This window comes from Dama dama, chromosome 19, assembly GCF_033118175.1.
Source record: "Dama dama isolate Ldn47 chromosome 19, ASM3311817v1, whole genome shotgun sequence".
Classification (NCBI taxonomy): Eukaryota; Metazoa; Chordata; class Mammalia; order Artiodactyla; family Cervidae; genus Dama; species Dama dama.
In genome coordinates, this window is record NC_083699.1 from 27,605,035 (window position 1) to 27,622,739 (window position 17,705).

A 17,705-nucleotide genomic window follows, 5' to 3' on the forward strand; every position below is an offset into this window, starting at 1 on the left:
TGGACCAATTGCCATGCGCACAGACAGAACATCATAACTTATCACAGTACATTTACCTCTAGAAGGGTCAAATGTATGATTTCTCTAACACATGATGCCAATTTCTCTATGTCATACGTATTTTGACCAGATTGTAGGTTAAAAGCAACTCTGAACATTTTCTTCTTTCAAATGCAACATGAATACTTTCCTTGTACATGATTGCATATTAAGTTAGCCCAACCCTTGCAAGGGGAAATTTATAAGGCTTCCCAGAAAAGCAGAATTGAAGATTGCTATTTAATGGTTTCACTTTGATCAAATTTATAGGCATAATCTGAATATGACCTTTTTCTAAGATTAACAATACCTTTCTTAAATACTGATTATGGTAAGGAATGGTGGTGTTGAAATTTGAATTTCTAAAAATTCCCTGGGAGATACTGTTCTCAAGAACAGATATAAGCAAAATGTGGAATAGAATGAAATGGAAATGGAATTTAGGAATGATGTTAATGACGCTCCTTTACAATTTTACTGTTCTTAGAAAAAGTCTTAAAACTTTTAAATCATATTTTCTTTAGTGTTCTAGTTTCCAGAGCTTTCTGGAATTATCATTGCAGATAAATAGTAATATATGATATAAATGATAAATATATAGGGCTTCCTAGGTGGCGCAGTAGTAAAGAATCTGCCTGCCAATGGAAGAGACACAAGAGACGTGGGTTCAATCCCTGGGTTGGGAAGAAGCCCTGGAGGAAGAAATGGCAACCCCCTCTAGTATTTCTGCATGGACATCCATGGACAGAGGAGCCTAGAGGGCTATAGTTCATTGGGTCATAAAGAGTAGGACATGACTGAAAAGCTGAACACATACATGATAAACATATTTATATGTTTATATATATGTACACACACACACACACACACACACACACACACACATATTATGGGCTTCCCTGGTGGCTCAGTGGTAAGGAATCCACCTGCCTATGCAGAAGACATGGGTTCTTATCTATTGGTGGAGAAGATCCCCTGAGAAGGAAATGGCAATCAACCCATTCCAGTATTCTTGTTTAGGAAATGCCATGGACAGAGAGACCTGGCGGACTACAGTCCATAGGGATACAAAAGAGTCAAACCTGACTTAGCGACTAAGCAACAAACAAATATATATATATATATTCTGCTGTCAGTTGCTTCTAAGTCATTAAAGGCAAACCTTGGAGATATGGGTTCAGTTCCAGTTCATTTCAGTTCAGTCAATCAGTCGTGTCTGACTCTTTGTGACCCCATGTAATGCAGCACGCCAGGCCTCCCAGTCCATCACCAACTCCCAGAGCTTACTCAAACTCACGTCCATCAAGTTGGTGATGCGATCCAACCGTCTCATCCAATGTCATCCCCTTCTCCTCCCACCTTCATCCTTCCCAGCATCAGGGTCTTTTCCACTGAGTCAGTTCTTTGCATCAGGTTGCCAAAGTATTGGACTTTCAGCTTTAGCATCAGTCCTTCCAATGAAATATTCAGGATTGATTTCCTTTAGGATGGACTGGTTGGATCTTGCTGTAGTCCAAGAGATGCTCAAGCATCTTCTCCAACACATCAGTTCAAAAGCATCAATTCTTTGGTGTTCAGCTTTCTTTATAGTCCAACTCTCACATCCATCCATGACTAAGGGAAAAACAGTAGCTTCAACTAGATGGACCTTTGTTGGCAAAGAAATGTCTCTGCTTTTTAATATGCTGTCTAGGTTGGTCATAACTTTCCTTCCAAGGAGAAAGTGTCTTTTAATTTCATGACTGCAATCATGATCTGCAGTGATTGTGGAGCCCAAAATAATAAAGTCTCTCACTGTTTCCACTGTTTCCCCATCTATTTGCCATGAAGTGATGGGACTGGATGCCATGATCTTAGTTTTCTGAATGTTGAGCTTTAAGCCAACTTTTTCACTCTCCTCTTTCACTTTCATCAATAGGCTCTTTAGTTCTTCTTCACTTTCTGCCATAAGGGTGGTGTCATCTACATATTTGACGTTATTGATATTTCTCCCAGCAGTCTTGATTCCAGCTTGTGCTTCACCCAGGTCAGCATTTCACATGATGTACTCTGCTTATTAGTTAAATAAGCAGGGTGTCCATATAAAGCCTTGATGTATTCCTTTACTGATTTGGAACCAGTCTGTTGTTCCATGTCCAGTTCTAACTTTTGCTTCCTGACCTGCATACAAATTTCTCTGTATGGAAATACAGAGAGGAGGCAGGGCAGGTGGTCTGGTATTCCCATTTCTTTCAGAATTTTCCATAGTTTGTTGTGATCCACACAGTCAAGGGCTTTGGCATAGTCAATAAAGCTGAAGTAGATATTTTTCTGGAACTCTCTCACTTTTTTGATGACCCAACAGATGCTGGCAATTTGACCTTTGGTTCCTCTGCCTTTTCTAAATCCAGCTTGAACATCTGGGAGTTCATGGTTCATGTATTGTTGAAGCCTGGCTTGGAGAATTTTGAGCATTACTTTGCTTGCATGTGAGGTGAGTGCAGTAGTTTGAACATTCTTTGGCACTGACTTTAGAATGAAAACTGACCTTTTCCAGTCCTGTGGCCCCTGTTGAGTTTTCCAAATTTGCTGACATATTGAGTGTATCACTTTCACAGCATCATCTTTTAGGATTTGAAATAGCTCAAGTGGAATTCCATCACCTCCACTAGTTTGCTTTGTAGTGATGCTTCCTAAGGCCCACTTGATTTCGCATTCCAGGGTGTCTGACTCTAGGTGAGTGATCACACCACTGATTATCTGGGTCATGAAGATCTTTTTTGTACAGTTCTTCTGTGTCTTCTTGCCACCTCTTTAATATCTCCTGCTTCTGTTGGGTCCATACCATTTCTGTCCTTTATTGAGCCCATCTTTGCATGAAATGTTCCCTTGATATCTCTAATTTTCTTACAGAAATCTCTAGTCTTTTCCATTCTATTGTTTTCCGCTATTGCTTTGCATTGATCACTGAGGAAAGCTTTCTTATCTCTCCTTGCTATTCTTTGGAACTCTGCATTCAGATGGGTATATCTTTCCTTTTCTCCTTTGCCTTTCCCTTCTCCCCTGTTCTCAGCTAATTGTAAGGCCTCCTCAGACAACCATTTTGCCTTTTTGCCTTTCTTTTCTATGGGGATGGTCTTGATCCCTGTATCCTGTACAATGTCATGAACCTCCGTCCATAGTTCATCAGGCACTCTGTCTATCAGATCTAGTCCATTAAATCCTTTTCTCACTTCCACTGTATAGTCATAAGGGATTTGATTTAGGTCATACCTGAATGGTCTAGTGGTTTTCCCTACTTTCTTCTGTTTAAGTCTGAATTTGTCAATTAGGAGTTAATGATCTGAGCCATAGTCAGCGCACGGTCTTGTTTTTGCTGACTGTATAGAGCTTCTCCATCTTTGGCTGCAAAGAATATAATCAATCTCACTACAATAATGCAAATATCCCAATAAAGCAAGCCACATGCATATTTGGTTTCACAGTGCATATAAAAGTTTATACTCTGCTGTATTCTATTAATTGTGCAATAGCATTATATCTAAAAAAATGTATATCTTAATTAAAAAGTACTAACCATCATCTGAGTCATCATGAGTTACTATTTTTATTCTGGCTTGATGGAAGAAATGCAATTTTTGTTGGCTGGATGCTAATGGCTACTGACTGATCACATAGTTGTTGCTGAAATATGGGGTAGCTGTTTTTAAAATTTGACTGCAATGAAATTTCCTTATCCATTGACTCTTCCTTTCAAAATATTTCTCTATAGCATGCAATGCTGTTGATAACATTTTATGCATAGTAGAACTTCTTCCTAAATTGGAATCAATTTTCTCAAACCCTGCCACTGCTTTATAAAGGAACTAAGCTTGTGTAATATTTTAAATTATTTGTTGTTATTTCAATAATCTTCACAGTATGTTCACTAGCAGTAGATTCTATTTCAAGAGACAACTTTCTTTGCTCTTCCATAAGAAAAAAATTTCTCATTTATTAGCATGTTATCATGAGAATTCAGCAATTCAGTCTCATCTTCAGGCTCTACTTCTAATTATGGTTCTTTTGCAATTTTTACCACATATGCAGTTATTTCCTCCACTGAAGTGTTGACCCCTCATCCATAAGGGTTGGAATCAGCTTCTTCCAAGCTCCTGTTAAAGTTGATATTTTGTCTTCTTCCCATGAATCATGCCTGTTCTTAATGGCATCTATAATGGTGAATCCTTTTCAAAAGATTTTCAATTTTCTTTGCCCAGATCCCACGTCCAGCAGAGAAATAACTACTTATAGTAGCTATAATCTTACAAAATATATTTCTTAAGTAATAAAACTTAAAATTTAAATTTACTCTTTGATTCAAGGGCCTCAGAGTATGTTGTGTTAGCAGGTTTGGAAACAACATTCATCCCATATACATCTCCATCTTGGGTAACCAAGTGCATTGTGAATGAGCAGTTATATTTTGAAAGGGATCTTTTTATTTGAATAGTAGATTTCAAAAGTGGACTTAAAATTTTCAGTAAACCATGTTGTACAAATGACATATGTGCTGTCATCCACACTTTGTTTTTCCATTTATAGAGCACAGACAGAGTTGATTTAGCATAATTCTTAAGGGCTCTAGGATTTTTGGAATAGTGAATGAACATTGGCTTCAACTTAAAGTCACCAGAAGCATTAGTCACTAGCAAGAGAGTCAGTCTGTCTTTTAAAGTTTTGAAGCCAGGCATTGACCTCTCTAGTTATGAAAACCCTAGATGGCATCTTTTTTTCTACTTTGAAAATGTGTTATTTAGTGTAGTCACCTTCATTAGTTATCTTTTGCCATTCAGTTGCTCAGTTGAATCCAAATCTTTGGAGCTCCATGGATTGCAGCACACCAGGCTTCCCTGTCTTTTACCATCTCCTGGAGCTTGCTCAAACTCATGTCCATTGAGCTGGTGATGCCATCCAACCATCTCATCCTCTGTCTTCTTCTGGATAACTTGCTACAGCATCTACATTAGCATTTGCTGCTTCACCTTGCACTTTTATGTTTTAGAGATAGCTTCTCTCCTTAAACCCCATGAACCATTCACTGCTATCTTCAGACTTGTCTTCTGTAGGCTTCTCATCTCTCTCAGTCTTCATAGAACTGAAGAGAGTTAGGGACTTACTCTGGATTAGGCTTTGATTTAAGTGAATGTTAGGGTTGGCTTGATCTTTTAATCCAGATCACGAAAACTTTCTCCATATCAGCAATAATTACTGTTATAACTGTTTTGCTCTCCTATCATTTATGTGTTCAGTAGAGTAGCATTTTTAGTTTCCTTCAAAAAATTTTCCTTTGCATTCACAACTTGCTATTTTGGTTCAAGAGTCGTAGCTTCCTTTCTCACTAAGCTTAAACATGTGTAGCTTTTGACTAAAATGAGAGACATGAGACACTTCTTTTCACTTTAACTCTTAGAGGTCATTGTAGGGTTATTAACTGGCCTAATGTCAAGATTGTTCTATCTTAGGCAGCAAGGAGGTTTATGAAGAGGAAGAAAGATGAGGAAGTGGCAAGACAGGACACACACAACTTTTATTAGATTCAATTTGGTGTCTTACATGGGAGCAATTCAAGGCACACCAAAAAAGATCACTGATCACAGATCACCATAACAAATATAATAATAATTTAAATTATTGTGAGAATTACCAATGTGATACAGAGATACATGTGAGTAAATGCTGTTGGATAAATAGTACCAATAGATTTGCTCATTGTAAGATTGCCACAAACCTTCAATTTGTAAAAATTACAGTATCTGCAAAGTGTAATGAAAGGAGATATGCCTGTATTATAAAGATTTGTATTGAGTTTTATTCACTAATAATATATTTTATTTTGGTAAATTGCCATTTTAATAACTATTACTCAATTTTTATGTATCTATATAGATGTAAATATATCTATGGAATGCTATTTTTATGTTTGATATATTTATATTTAATTAGACATCTGCCACTTTTGACATATTATTAGTTTTTGCCAACTCAACTAAACCCTCAACTAAATTTAATTTCTTTAAAAAATATATAGGTTATCTTTGGGTTTCCTAAAATGTCAGTGGAGTATGCATGCACACATTCATGTCATAGGTTCCCATGTAGAGATCTATTTTTTAATGACCTAAACTTATCAAAGTTACTGATTATATCAAAGTGATTGGATATATTTGTCTCCTTTGCTGTTTTAATTATTATCACTGCTCAACAAATCATTCCAAACTGAGTGCCTTAAGACAATAATAAAATTTTATATTACCTCTCATGGTTTTTGTGGGTCAGCAATTTGGAGAGGGTGTAGCAGAAATGGCTTTTCTTCTCTTCATCATGTCAGCGGCTTCAGTTGGAAAGACTTGATGGTTGGGGTGACTCAACAGCTGGAGGCTGGATCATCCAGAGGTATTTTCACTGGTATATTTGACAGTCGATGCTGGGAGTCCTGACCTGGGCTGTCAGTTGGAATATTTATACATGGTCTCTTCCTGTGGGCATCCTCACAGCATGGCAGCAAGATTCTGGAAGCAAATGTCCCCAGAAAGCCAGATGAAGTTTCACTGCCTTTATTATCTAGCCTCAGAACTCACATAATGTCATTTCTGCCATTTTTACAAGTCTTACCAATTTCAAGGAATGGAAGGAGTCGTCACTGACACTACTTGTCAATAGTAGGAGTGTCAAAATCACATTGTCAGAAGAGCATGGGTGATATTAAATGTTTTTATAGCCATCACTGGAAAATACAGTCTTCTATATTGATAGAAAAAAAGCAAAGCTCATAATCAGCCATAATTGGCTCTTCTTAATGTATTTTGCACTGCCCTGATTTTTATTCTATCAATAATCTTGGAATCTGGACCAGAACCAACATCTCAAATGAACCGTGGCATCAACATACAATGCCATTGCGTTGTACCTTTCACAGAGGATGCTAGTATCACCTTAAAATTCATTGTACACATGATCATTGTTCTGTTCTTTAGAACCTGGCCAAAAAAAGCAAACAAAACAATGCTTAGCTATAGTAGCTAAGCAGTCAACAGAAAAAAATGTCTCATTGCTACCAGAAGAAGTGTGGAACAACAGTAGTACTAATTTGTAGAAAATAATAGCACATTGTCATAGCTGCCCCACTCACACGTTTTGTGGACTCCTCTTTGTGCACTGGTCTTGAGTAGAGATTCTCAAATTATTATTCCATGACCTCTTCAGAATCATTGAGTGCAAGGGCCAGCCATCGACAGCTGATAGACTAATTCTTGCCTAGAGTCTGTATAGCCCAATTTACTAAAATAGTTTTTACATATTTTATGATGTATAAAAATCAAAACAAAAAACAAGACAAGACAAAGATAAATGTGACGGAGAACACCAAAGTTTATAGTATTTATTCTTACAATATTTATTTATTATAAGATTCTTTAAAGAGAAAAGCTTGTTGGTTTTCTGATCTAGCATACTTGATTAAAATGTAATATCCTGTTTCACCACAGACTTAACTGAATCTGAATTATGGGGGAAAGGAGTATATTTTGGGAGCATGAATCTTTGAAAAATTCCCCTGAAATTTTTTTTATGTCTGCTAAGCTTTGAAAACCACTAACTTTGATTGTCTACAAATACTTTGAAACATGCTTGGTTTGGCTAATTTAATTAACTGATTTTTATTATTATATTTTGCTATCAAAAACACCTGGGAGATGCCATGGAAGGAGGAGCCTGGCAGGCTACAGTCCATGGGGTTGCAAGAGTCGGACACAATTTAGTGACTAAACCATCACCACCATGTAACTGTTCATTACAGTGGGTTTTGTCATACCCAAAAAACATTGAGTTGGAAAGTAATTGAATATTCTTTTCTTGAGAGCAAAGATCCTTTTAAAGTTTGGTCTTTGACGTTTTTCACATTTTTCTAATATAGTGTTCTTAAAGACTCTAAATCCCTTTTTAAGTTAATTGAAAATTCTAGAAAGTATTTCCTTAAATATCAAGGTTGTACACAACTTTGTTTTTTTGTCAACCACATGGGCAGTATGCTGCTATAAAGGATTAAACTATACTGTATTCCTTATGTGGCATACTTAGCAGTTATTAGGGTTTCCCTGGTGCCTCAGAGGATAAAGAGTCTGCCTGCAATGCGGGAGACCTGGGTTCCATCCCTGGGTCAGGAAGATTCCCTGGAGAAGGAAATGGCAACCCACTCCAGTACCCTTGCCTGGAAAATCCCATGGATGGAGAAAACTGGTCTGTCCATGGCTACAGTCCATGGGGTTGCAAAGAGTTGGACATGACTGAGCAACTTCACTTTCTTTCTTTAGCAGTTATTAAGTGATGTTGTAGAAAAATAATTAATAAAATGAAAAACGGGCACAATGAAAGTAAAATTTAAGCATTTTATAAAACAATATATAACATACTACCATTTGTGTCAAATAGCTATGTATATTTATTTGTCTATAGCTCTTTATCCATCTATGTATCTATCTATTTATGTATATACATGCCTCTCTATTTAATAACTATAAGATAGAAGGATATAGAAAGGATATTAAGAAAAAGAGTAGGATATACCAATGTCTTGATAGTGAACTTGACAATATTATACATCTTCATTTTTCTACTGTAATCGATAAAAAGAATGTTATATGAAAAAAATAAAATAATATTTAAAATCTCAAATTTTATAATTTCCTGAACTGAAGACTTTAAAGCCTCTATTTTATGTAGAAATTCTTCAAAACGGGTAAAAATATATCTTAACAAGTCACTTTCAGTTGAGGTGTGAATGTGATTTTCAGAAGGCATGACTGAAATGTCTAAAGTAATAATGATTATCTTTTCCAATTAGGACAACAATCTAGGGTCAACCTTCTAAATGATTTACTAAGTATCAGTTTTCAAGCTGATATTATAAATCAATATGCTAACATGTTTGACCCAATTGAGATGACCAAATAAAAAGGGAAAAAATACTAATTGGATTCATTGTCTCTAAGGCTGTGGAAGGAAGTTATACTTGAAGGGGTATTTCATGCTGATACTAATAAAGTGTCTGTGTTCTCCTTCCCTTCTTCTTATAAATTTTTTTTCTTCAGTTGATAGTGGATGTTAAGGCTACATATCTCAAGTTAAGTTAAAGGAGAGTTTTAGGTAATAAAACAAAATTGCACTTAAGTAGCTTTTCTTTTTCTTTTAATTTTGGTATGAAGATATCTTTTAAGTGCTGTAATCAAAATATTGTGTTACATCTTTGTTACCTCAAAGTATCTAGCAAAAATGCTGCAAAATATTTTTAAAGTATTTGCTAGCTGTTATCTTTCTATTATCACATTCTTTTTTCCCTAGTTTCTTCTTGCTTAGAACTAGTGATGTCTAGTAAGAATCCAGATTGATCCAAAGCCTTATTGCTTGTTATGCTCGGCTTCAAACATTTTGTTGCAAGCATATCAAACTATTTTTACTTTTTTGAATTTAAGATCATTTTTCATAATCCTATGTCTTTCATCAGACTTTTTCTCAAATGTGCTTCCCATATTTAATTCTTTTAGCAAACTCAGAGTTGTCTGCAGGGCCCAAAATCAAACATTTTTTTTTTGTGTGTGTGTGTGAAATTTTCTTGTTTAGATTCCTCAAATATTATTTCTTTGATATCACAGATCCCTGACATCCTACTTTGTGGTACCACTATTATATTCAATAATTTGTTCCCCCTCTGGCATGGTACTTATCATGTTACATTGCACTCATTTTCTCTATAAGATCTGAGAAAAGTCTTTGTCTTCTGTACATGGACTCTCTAGCACTGAACACCTCAAATGCACCCTGTAAATGCTTATTTCACCAGTGAATCAGTATTTCCCATCATAGCTCTTTTTGCATTAGACATTCTGATCTGATATACAGTTCTCAGACTACAGTTCAAGCCAATTGTTTTATCCCCACATTTTAAATAGAAAATGCCTGTGACAGTAATTTCCATATCATCTCAGAGATAATTTAATGAAGAATAAAGCCAGGGGTATTTGGACTTCACTATTGAGTTTCGTAGGCTCATTTATTGTGGCTGAGCCACACTTTACTAGAAATGATGAGCCCTGGCCTCAATGGAGTGGGAAATGGAGACATACCCCAGTAGTAGAGAGGAGCATTTTGATTGAAACATAGTTTTGGGAGGACATTAAGAAGGCTGTTGAGGTGGTTGATTTGTGCCCACTGTATTTAACTTTCTAAGTTGGAGCCTACTGTGTTGCTTGTAAAAGCTTCTGCTAAATATTTCAGTCTAGGTCTTGGAATAAGGATGTCTGTCTGATATCAGGTTTAGCCAGTAAGTAGCAGAACCATATGTGTCTGATTGGTTGATACTGTCCCAGTTTACACTTGAAGTAGGTCAATTGATGATTTTTAATCATGTTAGTGCCTCACCCTTTCACTCTCAAAAGTGTCTTAGTGAGGATGATAAATAATACATCACTTTAGAAATGAGTCATCTCCTAAAGGGAGATTAATAATAGATCATAATAGTAGGAGATAATATTCATTGAATGCTGCTAAATATGTTTTCACATTTAATCCTTACAACAACCCTGTGGAAAGTTACTCTTATTATAATGATTCCATTCTTACAGAAGTAGACAGTGAGGCAAAAAAAAAAGTTCAGAAATATGTGAAGCCAAATAACTAATACGCAGAAGAGGTACGATTCAAATGTAATCTGGTTTCAGAACTTATAAGGTCAAATGTTATACCACACTGCCTCCTGGTTAAAAAGAAGGAAAAAAAAGTAAGTGGAGAAGCAGATCATTAGGACTCATATCATTCTTCTTTTCTTCTGATCCCATCTTTTCTTCCTTCCTTCCTCCCTCCATCCCTTGCGTCTTTCCTTCCTTCCTTCCATAAATGTTTATTGAGTATCTGTTATGTGTCAGGCACTGTCCTAGGCACTAGAAGCACATAAGAAAGCAAAACAAAATCACCACACCTAGGGAGTTTGTGTTTTAGGAATTGGATATTTCTACTGTGTTTTCATGGTGCCATTTTGCAAATATTTTGATGAAAGTCAATGTTGTTGTCGTTCAGTCATTGTCATGTCTGACTCTTTGTGACCCAATGGACTGCAGCACACCAGGCTCCTCTGTCCTCCACCATCTCCCAGAGTCTGCTCAAATTCTTGTCCATTGAGTCAGTGATGCTATCTAAACATATCATCCTCTGCTACCCTCTTCTCCTTTTGCCTTCAATTTTTCCCCAACAACAGGTGGCCAAAAATAATGGAGCTTCAGTATCAGTCCTTCCAATGAATATTCAGGGTCGATTTCCTTTAGGATTGACTGGTTTGATCTTCTTGCAGTCCAGGGAACCCTCAAGATTCTTCTCCAGCACCAATCCAAAGTCAGTGTTAATTTCTGTGTATAATGTGAAACAACAAAAATAAGTTTGGTTGGTGATTAGGGTGGAAGGAGTCAGCCACGAATGTACTACACATCATCGATGAACAATATCCATTCCCATGAGCCTTGACTTTGGGCAGTCTTTTGATTCAGGAAACCCTCATGGAGTGCCCATTGGGTGTCAGGCTCTCTGGTGAGCTTTCTTCTGGAGCAGGTTACCACATCACTCTCACAACAGCAAGAGGAGAGCTGTATCTCTACTCTATGTTTCTATTATTTTTAAGTGGAATTAATCCTATGATGTATAAGCAGCATTAATCATTTTCTAATTATTTTTTTTTTCTTGATAAACACCAAACATAAACAGCCATATACACTTTGTCCCCAGTGGCCAGGTTTCAGGGAAATTAAAGTACTTACAGCTAAATTATTAACAAGGCTTTAACTCTCTTACACAATCATGTTTCGAGAAAAGCTCTCAGGTAGAATTTTAATGTCATGGTTCCTTGGAGTCTATTTAGATATGGCCTTGGCACGTCCTATCAGGGGCTTTGACCCCATTAGATGTGGTCCATTTAGCAACAGTCCTATTTGCAATGTCCCTTCCGGCACATCACTGAAGGGGATCAGGCTCTCTGTTGTAATCATGTAGTTTGAGTGTGTACTGCAAAACAAATAAATAAGACATTGGAGAGTTGTACTGAGCCTAACATGCAATGTTTGGGACATTTTAATTACCAAAAAAATTTAATTGTTTTCCACCCCCACTTCTTTTAAACCATTTGGGAAATATTATGCAGATGTAACTTGAATGCAACTGTTTGTAGCTCCATTAAAGGTTAAATTTGCATAAGAATTAATTCATTAAATGGAAGCTGTACTATATTGAGGATGCATTATATTGTAATTGACCAAAACTCCATTTTGTTAATTAACAATGGGACTTAGTCACATTTAGATAATACTGGTAAATAGATATCAGGAGACCCTATCAAAAAACTGGAGGAGGTCAAGCCATCTGGATACTAACTTTTTGGTTGAGTTTGTAGTCTTGAAAGTGAAAGTCGCTCAGTTGTGTCCAAGTCTTTGTGAGTGGATAACCATTCACTTCTCCAGGGGATCTTCCCAACCCAGAGATCAAACCCAGGTCTCCCACAATGTAGGCAGATTCTTTACTTTCTGAGCCACCAGGGAAGCCATGGTTTGTAGGACAATAGTGAAATACAGTTTCTGGTAGATTTGTTCTCTTATTACAATAATCACCTGAATGACATTTAAGGACCATAAAGATCGAAGAACACAATCAAGAAATTAAAATCATATGAATGTGCAGATTTGCCTAGTACAATGTGAATGGGAGAGTTGATGACCTGAGTGACAGTTGTCACTCATCTGTCACTGAGCAGTTCATAAAACGTTTATATATGTAATGAAGGTTTGTCTAACTTAAGAGCTGCATTATGTGTCTTCAGGATAATTCACTGAATTTGTAGATTCAGTTCCATTAACAGTATCATACTATTTATCTTTTTTTAAAGACTCTTCATAAAAATACGCCATGAATCTAAATATAATTCAAAGGGTAAAATTCATTGCCTTTCTAGGCAATGAGTAATGAGGATGGTACAGTGAAAAATGATGACCTCCATAGACCATCAGTTTTGCCATTGTCTTCTGTTTATACATAACCTTTCCTTGAAATAAAACTACAAATATAATTCCCTACAGATTTTAAAAGTTGACAAGTGTAGCATATCAGGAGGTGCTACCAATTTCCACAATTATTTTAAAAACAATCTTTTTCACATTTAGTGCCAAATAAAACAAGTTTGAATCTGGTTTCCAGTCTGATTTTCTCACTGAAGACCCTGAGGGTTTCTCATTGTTCTAAAACAACAGATGTCTATTGGGATATTCTCTTCAAGTTTACCCTTAAGTTCTGGAAAGCAGTGAAAGGTTTGAAGATCTAATAAGGAATTTACTTAGGGATCAGCCACTTCTTTGTCTTCATTCCCTATAGAAAACAGATGAGGATAGCATTCAAACAGAGACAATGACTGAACAAATATTGCCTGGTTGACTTATACATGCCTTTGCTAGAGCGAGTGGTATGTATGTGGACAAGAGTGGAAAAGTCAAATAGAGAAAAACAGAGCTACTAGAGCCTAAGGCAACGAGCTTCTGAGGCAGGTTGCTCTGGAGGATAACAGTTTGTTTCATCCAGTGTTTCTCCCACTTTAGTGAGCACCCCTGTTCTTACCTGGAGAATTCCGTGGACAGAGGAACTTGGCGGGTTATAGTCCATGGGCTCTCAAAGAGTGGGACACAACTGAGTGACTAATACTTCCACATTCACTTTTTCACTCACTGGACTGAGGTCCTTTTCTGCTGGAGGTCCTGACAGAGTAGGATGAGAGGAGAGTCTTCTGATACAGTTTCAAAGTGGAAAAAGGATCTAAGAATTCACGTGTGGATTAACAAGGTGACCTTAGTGTTAGCTGTGTCCTACTCTTTGTGACCCCATGGACTACAGCCTGCCAGGCTCCACTTTCCATGGGATTCTCCAGGCAAGAATACTGGAGTGGGTTGCCATTCCCTTCTCCAGGCGATCTTCCTGACCCAGGGATGGAAACTAGGTCTCCTGCACTGCAGGCAGATTCTTTGCCATCTGAGGCACAGTGCAGGGTAATGTTTGATAGCAGTTCTCTGGAATCAAAGGAAATGATGAAGGGGAATTTATACTTTTCTCAGCAAAAGTCATTTCTCCTTTTTGAGGTTTGAACTTTATTGGTTCTCATCAGTTTTGCTCCTTTTTTTTTCTGTAGCTTCATTCTTTGTGGTGCCTCTCTCTGCTCTGTTACTTTACATGTAAAGGATGTCTAATAGGCTTTTACTGATGTTATTATTTTGCTGATAGTATCAGCTTAGGCTACAGAATAGAAGTAACAAATGTCCTTTCCTCATTCTAAAGAATGGTGTTAGTCTCAGAAGCTGGACCTCCAAAGAGAGAGCTCAGGTGACCCTGAGACATGCCAGCCACATGGGAGAGACATCAAACTTTTCTCATCGTTTTTTCTCACCTCTATGCTGTGAGATCAGGAAACAGCACAAGGAGCCTGAAGGAGACGAGGACAGAGGACCAGGAGAATAACAAAGTCAAATCAAGCCTCTCCTTCTCTCTGCTGCCAGCTAAGAAAAGGCCAGACCTCAGCTAGGGAAAGGCAAGAAGCTTGTCGTAGTTTGTGAGATACATGTTTTGGTTTTGATTAGACTGGACTTTTTGATGCTAAAAAGAGTTGCTTATACAATTCTTTTTGGGAGGGAAGTCAGAGTGACAATGACTTTTATTTATTATTATTACTTTTTAATTTTATCTTTATTTTATATTAGCATATAGTTGATTTATAATGTTGTGATAGTTTCAGGTGTATAGCAAAGTGGTTTAGTTATAAATATACATATATCCATTCTTTTTAGGTTCTTTTCTCATATAGGTTATTATAGAGTTCTCTATGCTATACAGTAAGTCCTTGTTGACTATCTACTTTATATACAGTGATGTATATATGTAAATTCCAACCTCCTAATTTACCCCTCCCCCCACCTTTCCCCTTGGGTAACTATGTTTGTTTTTGAAGTCTGCCAGTCTGTTTTATAAGTGGATTTATTTGTAGTATTGTAGTATCTTTTTCTTTTTTTTGTAGTATCTTTTTAGATTCCACATGTAGGTGATAGTATATGATATTTGTTTTTCTTTGTCTGACTTCACTTAGTATGATGCTTATTCAACCCTAAAACAACATAAGCTATGAGTTTTGCCCAAAATAGCATCTAGAAGCCAGGAAGGAAGACCCAACAGTAAGTTTTAAACTGGTGAAATAAAGTAAGGTTATTACTTGATTGCATCTGTATGAGTTCAGCCCAAGAAATATGCCATTGGCCAATATAATATTTCATTCTTTGATTTTTTTTAGGGTTGCTTAGGAATCTTTAATGAATAGCATGTTAATTTTAAGAAGTGACAGATGAGTTGTTACTGTTGCTTAGTCGCTAAATTGTGTCCAACTCCTTGCAACCCCATGGACTGTAGCCCTCCAGGCTCCTGTGACGGTGGAATTTCCCAGGCAGGCAAGATACTGGAATGGGTTGCCATTTCCTTTTACAGGGGATCTTCCCGACCGAGGGATTAAACCTGCATCTCCTGCTTGGCAGGCGGAATTTTTACCACTGAGCCACCTGGGATAGATAAATAATTTCATTCTATTGGCTGTTTTCAAGGTGAAAAGATGAATATGGAAATTCAACTTGAATAAGCATGACTTTGAAGATCAGTGTGTCTAAATTAGATCAATGGGGAGAAAGAAAGGTAGAAAGTCTAGGATTTTATCTCTGTCTGATTAATTCGTGCCCCAATTTGTAAAGTCTGCATCAACTTTGACAAACTAATTTCCCAGTGCATATGCTGTTTGCTAATGTAGCTACCTTTCTCTGGGACATCTTTTAGCTCCCTGACATGTGAAAAACACCTATTCATTTTGTGTATCACACCGTCTATGTAACCTTTCACCATACCAAAGTCTGCTGTCTCTCCCAGATAGAGCTGACTGCTTGCTCTTTGTTTCAACACTGAACACTTTTCTGAGTCCCTTTATTGCAGCTGCTTATTTAGAAGTCTGCTTTTGTCTAATTAATGTGTGAGCTCTCTGGGGCAGAGACTTTGCCATTTTTCTATTTGTATTCCTAAAATATCATGCTTTGGATATACTAGATGCTCAACAAGTATTTATTGAATAAATTAAGGAATATTTTCAGAGAATGGCCTTGTTTCCAAATTGAGAAGAGACTGTGTAGGTGGTCCAAAGTGTCAGGAATATCAAGCGAGGGAGGATAAGATTGAGGTATTATTGCCCAGAGACTCCAAAATTTTTTACATGATTGCCTTCTTCAATCCCCCAGAGTTAAAATTTTATTATTTCATTATTTATTGAAATTTAAATTTAAATGAAGTGATTCAGTTACTAATTGCATGTGCATGCAAATCTGCAAATCTATATATCTTTAGTTTGTTTTTCTTCAGTGAACCTATGATTTGAAACAATGTAGCATTCTATAGTTGAAATCACACAACTGCTACATTTGTATATTTTTGTTCATTATTTTCTTTTTCTCCTTGCATTACAAGTAGATTAATATGTTTGTTGAAACAGGGATAAATTTTAATTCTTGATGAGTCACCTCAATATTTAGACTACTTGTGTTCAATCAGTGTGAAGTTGGTGAAGACCATGTTGTACAGTCACAGTAAATTTAATTATATCAATTGTTGCTTGTAGATGGTATGATTGCTTATATTCAGTTTGTTATATGAGACATTTGTAAGCACTTAGCAGTGCAATCAATCGTTTATGCAATAACTATCTTTCAAAAAGTAATTACTTTCAAAGTATTGGTGTATTCTCTTACAATATAACACATAATCTTCTACTTGTGTTTTGATACTGAAAAAATAAAAAGGTCCAATTCAGAAAATTGTAAATGAATTTGGCGGACATCTGCCTTGAGACTGTGACAACAATTGCTTAATAGTTATTTCATGATAGTATACTTAGTGACATTGGAATACAGCTTAGCTTGTGGCAACCAGGCCAATTTTCAACTGCTTTTGCAACAGTATATGTGTTTATTCAAGACTCAGAGACTCAGCTGGCATGATGTTATTGGTAAACTGAGAGCTATTCACAGGGCTATTTAGGAGCATGCACCACCCTGAAACAGACATTGTAAATGTCTGAAATTCAATAAAAATAGATCTTAATCTTGGAATTTATTTTGTAGGTAAAGCAGATTATGTTTGTGGATTGTGCTGCCTGCTACACATAGGTCCTAGAAAAGTACAATTGGCAATTGTTCCAAGGAATTACATCACAGAGGGCATCATTGTAGCAATTTCCCATACTTTAATAAGATTGCTGGACATGATACACTGGAGAATCCCTCTGCTGGATGATTCCTTGTATTCCCTGGCATAGATACCAAACTATGCAGTGGGACTGTGATCATTAAATGATGACCTGGAGAAAGCAAATAAATTGGAAAGGTTTAACATTTTATTCTGGAAGCATATCTGTTACATGGTTAAGCAGTAATTCGTTATCCCAGGCAAAGTGAAATTGCAAACGCATTGAGAATAAAGTTTCTAAAATTCATTGATCAAATGCCCAAAGTTATGCTTTTAGTCCAAATGACTTAATTAAATATAGAGCTTAA

At 36.6% G+C, this 17,705-nt stretch overlaps 1 protein-coding gene across 9 annotated transcripts in view; it reads left to right on the plus strand.

Annotated features, from left to right (window-relative positions):
* Positions 1–17,705, plus strand: part of NAALADL2 (N-acetylated alpha-linked acidic dipeptidase like 2) — a 1,498,179-nt gene that overhangs the window by 500,800 nt on the left and 979,674 nt on the right. The window contains exon 1 of one of the 9 annotated variants that reach the window (XM_061168367.1): positions 2,494–2,512. The exons of the other annotated variants lie outside the window; for them this stretch is intronic. The gene's annotated coding sequence lies outside the window, so the exon portion shown is untranslated. Of the gene's footprint in view, positions 1–2,493; positions 2,513–17,705 lie in introns of those variants that run through there. 9 annotated transcript variants of the gene reach the window in all.